Source organism: Trachymyrmex septentrionalis, unplaced genomic scaffold (assembly GCF_001594115.1).
Source record: "Trachymyrmex septentrionalis isolate Tsep2-gDNA-1 unplaced genomic scaffold, Tsep1.0 scaffold53, whole genome shotgun sequence".
Classification (NCBI taxonomy): Eukaryota; Metazoa; Arthropoda; class Insecta; order Hymenoptera; family Formicidae; genus Trachymyrmex; species Trachymyrmex septentrionalis.
Genome location: NW_017305705.1, coordinates 3,785,350 through 3,795,790, shown reverse-complemented (window position 1 = coordinate 3,795,790; position 10,441 = coordinate 3,785,350).

Below are 10,441 nucleotides of genomic sequence, written 5' to 3'. Positions count from 1 at the left end.
ATAATTCCCACTATGTTGATGTTGACATAAACACGAACGTGGTGCGAATTTAACGCTATGGGTTTTAAATCCGCATCGTAATAATGTTGATATAGATGCTAAGGATTTTAAACGATTTTCGTATCACGAGAACGATTGTGAAACGTGGCAGCTCCGATACAGTACAGAACACACTGCGCTATACATAACGTTACGAAAGACAAATCGAAGTTATCAAAGCAATAACTTCAGACAACTTAAATCTCTTTTGACTCCAACCTTTTTTCTACAATTAATCAACCGACCGTGCTGATTTTCGTTCATCCCCGTTCTATGCGTCTCGCTTCTATGGTTCACGCTCAAACGCTCGGGATGCGGCGCGCGAGCGCGAACGCATCGAGCGACGACGACGGTGCAGGGGAAATGCCGGCGCCCGGGTTCAAAGGGACGCACGACATCGTATAATGCCTGAACGGACACGGCGGCCGGGAGCGAGAGGAGCTACGGGAATAACAAGATCATTTGTCACCAGCCATTTGCATACGTCGCGCGGTGTTTCATGCGCTAGCGTGTAAGGATGAATTGAATGAACCTTTGTTGAATATTGGATGAAAAGTGAAGAGAGAGCCTGCCGAGTCCTCCTCCTCCTCCTCCTCCTCCTCCTCCTCCTCTTTATTCGTGGTCATCCTCTTTCTCGTTATTCGCGGTCTCCCTCGCGCCTCTTTATTCGCGATCCTATCCTCCACCCTATCTCTCTTTATCCACAGTCCCTCGTCATGCAGGTCATACCTGAGCGTTCTTTTTTCAGCTTTCATCTTCCTATGTCGCATTTTTCGGCGTGGCGTTATAAGAGACCGACCGACCGAATGAGCCGCATCTTAAGAAATATTATACTGATCGGGCAGATTTTTAATTATTATACAGTGTTGAAGCATTCCGGTTTACGCTCGAGTTAACCTCGAGTATTGACTTACATATACGTCAGCTGACATAAGTAAGCAAATATGTTAGTACTTTGCATGCGAGACGTTCAGACTTTCTTTCATAAAAGAAACAATTCATTGTCTATGTATATCAAAATAATCTGATGAAACTTAACGTAACATACATGCACTTCATTGGAATAAGAAAATGCAACCTGATATTTACCAATACTTCAATAATGAAATTCCGTATTAAAGAGCAAGTTACGTAGATGGAGGCTTTCTTATGGAGGATATGGAGCTTTCCACGCCCGAAACTCCTGTGAATTCCACATCCGGAATTGGGGATATTTAAAAAAAATTTAATGTTTGACACACATTTAAAAAATTTTTAAATAATTTAACAAAAAACAGTATTTGACTAGGGTACATACGTAGAAATATATCTCGCACATACAACAAAAGATAAAACATTTATGCTATTTTGAAATTCTCCACATCCCCTACCCACTCCCCCTGTTTGGATGACTCCACACTCAGAAAAATTAAAAATCTCCCTGCTAAGTTATTTTTGACAAAGATAAATTACACGTTTTTGATTTTGATTAAAAAATGTTATTTAACAGGTTATTTTATACATAATGTCAACTTGCTGATTGTACGTTTAACAAAACTTTTAATCACGTGTATAGCAGTAAGACAAAATTTTGACTGTTGATTTTCAAGTATGATGAAAGTTGTATGTTGAAGTTTCTAATATGTTACGATGTTGGCGGTCAAAGGTATGAGACGAGCTGAATCTACATCCTCAAACGGCGTCAGACGGCGCTCGCGGCAATGTTCTACCTGTTTGCTCGATACATACTGCGTATATAAAACACTGATTGCGATTAATTATCGGCGAAGTATATATTGATTCTTCCAAAGGCCAAACAAAATGGTCACACACACACACATTCAAAGAATATTTTAGAACAAAAATAAACTCAAAAATTTATGTGTGCATTTCTTTCGGAATGTATCACCTGTACGAACTCTACAAAATAAATTAAAATTAGAAATATATAATTAATATTTATATAATTTATATTTTAAATACACTATATATACATATATGTAAGTTATATGAATAACATTACATCTTTTATTTCACAATACATTTTTATAGTTATAATTTACTTCATTTATTAATAAAAATTAAATTATTTTAATTTATTACGAAAAACACAATAATAACAATTCAGTGATTTTTATACAAGTCCTTTAAGTATTCAAAGTGAATACTTCAAGTATTTACACAAAAAAGTTATGCAAAAAAGTTTTATTGTTAAGATTAATAATTTTGGTTTATTTACATAAATTATCCTAAATACTTGAAATATTTATATTCAAAAAATTGATATTTGTTGTTATTTCTCATTACATTTCCATCAGAGCACATTTCTATTCTTTCAATGAAAAATAATTTTTTATCCAAATTCTAAACCGCCGCTAAATTTTGTATATATCTTTTAAATATGAATAGTTTATAATTTTTTATAATTGTTTCATTGTTTTGAAAATATATGTAATACATCCTTAAACATGTATCGGAAAATTTGAATTTGTATTGTATATTTATATCTACTTTTCCATCATATTCATACAGCATAAAATTTATTTAAAGAATTATCGACAATAAATTATAAATCCGTTTAAAATTGAATTATTAAAACTTAACAGCTTCAACTGATTGTTGCTCATAAATCTGCCTTTCGATTATCTACAAATTTAAATATTATTCGATATTATTGAAAAAAATGACGTTTAAATTGCTACATTTATAAAGAAATACAATACCTTTCATACATTTCTACAGAAACGCATTCATAAATGTTGTAACTTGGATTTAATACAACGTGCCAGTATCTTTATCTGAGTACAGATATTTTACATCGTGTACAATTGCGTAATATATCGGGACGCTTCAATATTGTACCCTCAACGCCGTTTGGTCGGCAGGCACTTCGGAGCTAATAAGCGCAACAATTCCCGCGGTGGTCACCGCCAGGTATCCAACTAGCCCGGCGAACAATGGCCGACTGTGGTTACTGACACGCTGCTTCGGTCTGACGGCGCATTGACAGAGATATAATTAATGCGACATATATCCGTCGGTTGAATAGAGAGTGCTGCGCACCGGAGATTGGCTCATGTACATGACATCTAATACTATCGTCAACACTTCCTTCTACGCATTTTTCGACAAATTTCCAGTCGACTGTTATACGTAATGAAAATCCTACTGATACACATATAAGATTAGTTTCTCGAAAAGAAAAGAAAAAAAAAAACACAAGTTCGAAACAAGTATACATCTTGCGTAATAAACCTACTTGAAGTTCTTCATGTTATTACGTGTATTGAATTTCTTATCGGGTCCACACACGGCTGTTAGTATTTAGTCTTTATTTTCCTTCAGAAAACAAAGACAGCTTTCGAAGCTAAATCTTGGGGAAAAAATTCAATTAACTCGTGTCCGTGTAATCAGCCCTACATATTACATGTCAAGTGACGTTACGAGCTTCTTCTTTCACAGAAAAGAAAAGAAAAAAAGAAAATGCTGACGGTCAAATTACTCGGTCGGTTTTTCTCTCCCAGAATGGACATTTTCTCGTTACAATCTACAATCGCAATATTTTTCCTTAACAAAAACACGGTAAAAGCATCTCGGTAAAAGGTTAATCAAACGCGTTCCAGCGACACGTTATCGGGACCGACGCGACGCCGCGTGCAGCTGCAGGTGCTCATTCATAAAGCGTCTCTTTGTACGCGACGACAGCAGAAGCTCGTTTCTGCCGGGCAACCATTGTGGAGAGGCCGATCTTTATCTATACGGGACGTATCCGTGTCGAGGCTGTCCATAGGTTCAGCCTCGTGGTATCTTAATAAGAAATCGAGCCGAGTGCGAAATCACACGAACGCCGACAACGGTGAACGGCGCGGGCCGCGGCCAGCATCGATACGCATCGATTTTTATCACGATGCAGCTCGCGGCGCAACGTCACGCTGTCGTAAATAAAGGCGTAACTGTAACTCGGTGTGTAAGTGATACGTACGTATTACGCCGGGAAAATGCGAGGTAAGTCGCGCAACGTAATCGCAGGCGATCGTAAACGTCGGCCTGCCGGCTTTTATTATCGAATCCATATGGCCGCATGAAACTCCGCTGAGCTGAAGTTTCGAGCTTAACGGGCAGATAAAGTCGATATCGTTAGCGACGAGACGCGCTCGACCGTCAATTTGTGATATACGCGGTTTTTGTATCGCAAAAAGTTTCCACGTGGAAACCGTAGACTGGATTAAGCAATTTATCTCAACACTTCCCACCTACGGCGCAGCATTGTATAAACTAATTTATCATTAAACTACTATTCTTATCATTTTGAATTGGATATTCCTTTTATGTTCTACAACAAAAACTGCTTATTAGCTTATACATATCCGATTCAAGTTTTACCAAAGAAAATCTTCAATTTGATATAGACTAGAAAGGACCTCCCGCACACAAAACGTACGGAAAATGGGTCGCGGCTAATTTGGCTGAATTTGTAGTTCTGATCGTTCTGATCAAAAGTCTTCATGGGTACGAAGTAAAATAATGAACAGTTGTTGAGTTATTGTACATCAAACTCTGCCAAAATCGCTGTTTTTTTTTTGTTTTTTTTTTGACAGAGTTTGATGTACAATAACTTAAAAACTGTTCATTACTTTGCTCATTTTCCGTATGTTTTGTACAGGGTCTTTTATCTTTTCACACACAGCGCCTAGCAATGTACAGTAATAACAATCATATTTAGTATTTGTTAATCGTACGTTCAATTATTATTTTTTTTTTTTAATGTAAACGAAAGAAAAATAAATGCAAATTTCCCGAAATACGCTGCTACGAATTGATGCTGACACGAACGGATGCAAAACTTCCCAAAAAAAAGGTACCTACTCCATGTAGCTGAGATTCGTTCTCTATTCTAGTCACAAATCCCTCTCTTATTTTTACTTCTACATTCGCCAATTAAAAACGGCGCTGCACACCTGCATGGACGAGGTCATCAACCGTAGGTTTCATTAACGTGGCTAGTGCAGCAAAGTCCTCGCGCCTATTCTTAGTCAGGCAATAAACTAGCGGCACGTTACACGAGGTGCCTTAGCGCCGCTACCACCATCGTCGCCTTGGTCATCGTCGTCGTCGCCGTTGTCGTTGTCGTCGTGACGCGATATATCCCGTAAACGGATATGTCGTGCGCAAGCCCGAGAGATTCTGCACGATGGATGACCGTGCCGATATGTGCACCGACCCAACGCCGACCAGCAATAAAGAGCGCAAAATCGTGTCTCACCCGCATTATTAATGCAGCGAACTATCGCGCCCGAGCCGTCGTTTCATGTTCCATCCCTTTCTCTCTTCGCTCCCTTCGGAAGGTCCTCTTCGAAGTGGCCGCGCGATTTATTGACTCTTTAAATCGGATCGCAAAGGTCTGACCGTATTTAACCCTTCCCTTCCTTCCCAGACGACGAGTAGAGGTGTAATTGCCATACAGTCGGAATAAGGAAAGGATGAAGATTTACACACTACGCATGTAGGAATTCAAAAACTAAAATACTATCTCTATACGTTTAAACTTTATCACAACATATTCAACATTACATAATTAGAAAATTCCGAAAATCTCAGAATTCGACTTAAATAATGGATTTCCGAATGCCAAAGACTCCCTTAGTAACAAAAAATACTTACACTGAGAGAAAAAAATGGTTGGAATGACCATAATTTAACTATAATTTATAATCATTTTTTGGGATAACCATAAATTTATAATTGTTTTGACCATATGAATTGTAATAACCTGAATATTAAATTGTGATCGCAACGACTATAATATGTATTCATTCAACTAATTGTATAGTTATCTTGTAACATATAAACCATATTTGCATACAATAAATTACACTATAAAATGTTGTAACTATACTTATAAAATTATTGTTACATTACAGCAATAATAACTATAAAAGTGGTGCTACTAACAATAATTATTTTCCCATGCAATTGTATTCATAAACACTTTTCTCTCGGTGTACTCGAAGAAACTAATCCTAAATTCCTAAATTTTAATCAAAAGATTTTTCACGAATTAAACTTCTAATAGTTATAATTATATATAATAAAATTTTATTTGATTTATTAACCCTTTATTATATTTTCTCTTTTTGAATTCTCTCTTCGAAACTTTTGTAAAAATGGATTTTATCAAAAATTTTGAAACTTTTCGTATCTGCAGCCTCATAGAAGTATTTCAACAAATTGCTTTGCGACCGGAAATCGTGAAAAGCACAGAGATGTGTCAGTTCTCGTTGAACTACCATAGCCGTTCCAAAGCGAACACTTTGCGGAGAGGCGACTATGGCTCGCCATTGCTAACGAAAGGGTTAAACGACGACCAACCCAAAACTCTACGGACTTCGTCGTTACACGATGTTCCAGTTTAACGATTCCCCAGCGCGATTACGAAACAGCGGTTGAGTTAATTAATGAAAGTAAAGTTTTAGCTTTTCAACGTGACATCGTTGCCATTTAAAGCCTATTTGCACAATAATAATGCTCAGTATCGTCACAGCGTAGCATTATTAGTAACAAATTAATGCACTTACTTTTCAACTAATTTTTCTCATCTTTCAATATTCTAAAATACTAAATCAGTATTCATAATTTAATATTTCATATCTTTCGTAAAACTTAAAGAAAATTTATAGTAGATTTTATTAATTACTAAGAGCCACGATATTATCTTTTTTATATTCAAACTTGTATAATACTATATCTTAGATAAAAAAATTACAAAATTTTCACCTAGAATTTCTAAATATTTCGATTTGTTATTGCAGCATAATATAAAATCAATCTTTCAATGTATTTTTATTAACATTGGTGACAATTTATATCATGGCGGGCATTCGCATATATAACGTATAATAATAAACTTGAAAAAAGATATAGTATTCATCATTAATAATTTCCTCATTTTCACCGGTCTTATTAAAATCCGATTTACACTTCACCGCGGTAATATGAAGGTGCTTTTGTTTCCGTCGACAGACAACGGAGAGCGAGAGAAAAGGCGTAACAGAGAATACATTCTTTTGTTAACCTATTTCGTTTCGTTCTTCCATTTTCAGGTTGGCAGGACAGGGCAAGGGCCTGTCTTCACAAGGACGACAAAGTTGAATGAGGAGCACTCAGAGATTTCGATGGCTTATGCGAAGTTTATGGCATGATCGCGTGAAACGCTCGCGCTATCGCCGCTTCTCATGCATATTCAGAAACTGCACTATTAATGAGAAAGCCGAGAAAGAAAGAAGATTTTCAAAGATTCCTTATCCTATACGCGTGAATAGATTACAATCGCGAAAGTTGACTTCAATCAAGTAAAAATATTATATGTATCCATTTATATGTCCTGTTAATTTCAGAATTTTAAGCGCGTGCATCACGGTTTGCCTTAAATTTAGTTAAAATGCTGTAAATTTTTATTAAATAAATAGGAATTATTATTTTTATGCGTTAAAATTTCCGTGTGCTGAAATTTCTGGAATTCGGCTTGTTTATATTAAATCCAAATTGATAAATATTATTATTTTTTACGCAACGTTTATCAAAGTAAACATAGGATAACTCCGATATATGTATATGCCGCACCTGATAGAAACTTAATTTATGAAGTATTTACTATATGTATATAAGGTAAACGAACTATATCAGTAAAAAACTTTGTACTGTCTACTACTGCGAAAAAAATATTAGAAATCCGAAATACTTATTTTTCGTAAATAAAAAAAAAAAGAACTTTTTCATACCCTTGCATTTTTGCCGTATATTCCATAGAGGTGGGATATAACTTAGTATAAGTACTTTGTGACTTGTCCGATGAGTTCTATTAGGATTGACGTTTGTATAAATAGTTTGGATTGTTCTCAACTTTCTCATATTATTCGTAGATTCATGGAAATTTTAACATTCAGTCGATCAGCCGATTGGGAACAATTTCTGTCTGTCATCGTACAATCCATCGGAAATCATTATCTTAACTTATCTTTATTTTTATTTTTACTTGGTTTTGTCGTTTCACTCTACTGCGATTTGCGACTGCAATTATAATTAATTTGAAGATGGCTCGATCAAAAAGCCGAAACATGTAATTATTTGCTTAGATTATCGAAATAATTTATTGTTACGAGACATATTGTTATACTATCAAGATTATTAGAATAATGATATCGAGAATAAGTATTATTATATTGATGTGTTTTTATTAAAATTTCATTGTTGTTAACTCTTATATGCCCTTTACTTAGTTTTATTTACATATTTCATGTAATGCTTTTATTCCATTTAGTGCACTAAATCCAATCTGCGCACTTTGTATGCTTTGGGCATAAGTCCCGCTCGCTAAAAATCTCAAACAGGTAGGATATACAGAACAACAAGCTAAACAAAGAATACGAAAGCAAAGCACTCGTATTTTACAATACAACATGCTTTACTATTCCTCTACGCGTAGATATCACGAAATAACCATTGCGTCCTACAGTAATCATTTTATGTAGATAATAATTTGTGATGGCGCTACTTAATATAGAGACAAATCGATTAAATTCACAATGTCATTAATATTAATAATAAGAAATTGAAATCATTTAACACAATATTAATATAATATAAAGGCATGTAATAGAGTAGTCGCGGGAAAATTACCCCCGCTCCTTCTATTTTTTTCTGATTTCTGCAGCGTAAATCCCAGCGCTGCGTATTTATCAGATTTATCTTATTAATGTATTAATTTATTTCAGTTAATTACAAATAATAATTAATTATTATTGGACGTCTATTCTCTTTCTCTAATCGTAGAAATTAAATCTGGAACAATAAAATAAGACGTAAGACTGTCTCAGTTCACAACATTTTAATTTTCTAAACAAGAAATACATTCAAAAGATGTAATTTTGATTTAAAATCCGTTTAAAATCTAATTTTTTCCAGTATCGTTCAAAATGTCAAGATTCAATTATATGTATAATTAATTAAAAAATTTAATCAATAAATCGAAATTAGATTGATAAGAATAAATCAAATAAGAGAAAGAATCCTATTTTCGATCAAAACAGATCTTAGTATTTAATATAATATTCCTATGCAAATTTTTGCAAATACATCTTGCAAATACACGAATATTAAACATTAAGATCAGCTTCAACAAAAAATAGATTTCTTTTTCTTGTTTGATATGTACAATCATAATAAAAAGTATATATAGTTAGTAGTATAAAATTACTTAATACAGACAGTAATGTAAAAAATATAGAATTAGAATAAAAGATAGATCTTTTTTATTTAAAAGAAATCATTTTCATCAATCTCGCCAAACAGCAGATATCTGATCAATATAAAGCGCAGATAAAATTTTTGATAAATAAAGCAGAGGTAAAAAAATTAATACTCTTGAAAATAAAATTCTTAAAATTCTCATAAAGCTCATGATGCTAGATCAAAAGCAAGTATTTCTCACACTCAACAGAATGTCCATGACCAGTTAGCGCCCTGCCCCTAACTTCTAATTACAATGCGATTGCTATGGAATCTTCCCTCGATTCAATCAGACACTCTTCGCCCGAATCAACCAGTTCCACATCGTTGGATATCCCAATGAAAGAAATACTGGCTAATTAAAAGTGGATCCGAGTATACAACGTGAAATAGCATAATTTACTATTAATTGTGCCATCATTAGCGCTGCATTCGTTACTACTAATATAATGAAATAAAATTAAAATTAAGAACTTTGCCCATTTTAGACCAATCGCGATACATTATACAATTTTATACACAATAATAAAAATCTTAAAAATTATATAATTTTCTCAAACCTGCCGAAGGCAGTTGTAGTCTTTTTAATATCACCCTACTCGTTCGGTAGCTTATCAACGTAATTATCGAAGCTGAGAAAATGTATCACTAACTTCTCCTCAGAAAAAAATATATATACGTATGTCTTCAGCAAGATATTTGGCATATCCTAAATACAAAATAAATAGCTGTGTTCAGTAGAGGAAACTAATCAGCGCTCAGTAATTCTTTAATATGATTGATTTCAACACTTTTACTATGCCGTCACTACGAGGAGATGCCCTGGACATAGAAATAAATTTTGTAAAGCGAGAGAAAAGTAGATTTAAAGGGATTTTGATAGCATAATAAAAGATTATTAATCGATTAAAAGCATTCTGCAAACATAAATAGCAAAATTAATATATATCTCACACACTACACTGATGAGATCTTAATACTGATTTACAACTTTTAGCTGCTTATCAGCTATTAGAACTTGTGCAGTTTTAATTTACTCTTTATGCTTTATAATTTGACGTACAACTCATCTCTGTGGCCCCAATCTATACATAAAATGAAGTTCTTCATATATATATATATATATATATATATATAT